Source organism: Trypanosoma theileri (assembly GCF_002087225.1).
Source record: "Trypanosoma theileri isolate Edinburgh chromosome Unknown TM35_Tth_153_V1, whole genome shotgun sequence".
Classification (NCBI taxonomy): Eukaryota; Euglenozoa; class Kinetoplastea; order Trypanosomatida; family Trypanosomatidae; genus Trypanosoma; species Trypanosoma theileri.
The window spans coordinates 7,288-7,622 of record NW_021639995.1 but is presented as its reverse complement, the minus strand read 5'-3'; positions in this window follow the sequence as shown (position 1 = coordinate 7,622).

Here is a 335-nt window from a genome sequence, read left to right as displayed (position 1 = left end):
AAAGTCTCCTTAGCCAGCGTATCTGCTTTCTCTACCATTCTACTGATATGTGTTTGAGCAGCTTCAGTTACCACACCCACACAGCAGAGCACAACAGCCAACACACACATCACACGGCGCATCATCATCATAACGGTCATCGTCACTCTTCTTCTTGTTGTTGTTCTCGTCACTTGAGTTCACAGGTCTTCACAGGGAGTGTGGAAAAGAGAAACAAGAAGGAAGAGACAAAGAAAGAGACATACATAGTGAGTGGATACAGGACATGAATGGTAAACCACAAAGAAACTCACATCACGAAAAGAAAAAGCCACCAGTGAAAGAATGCAATAAAG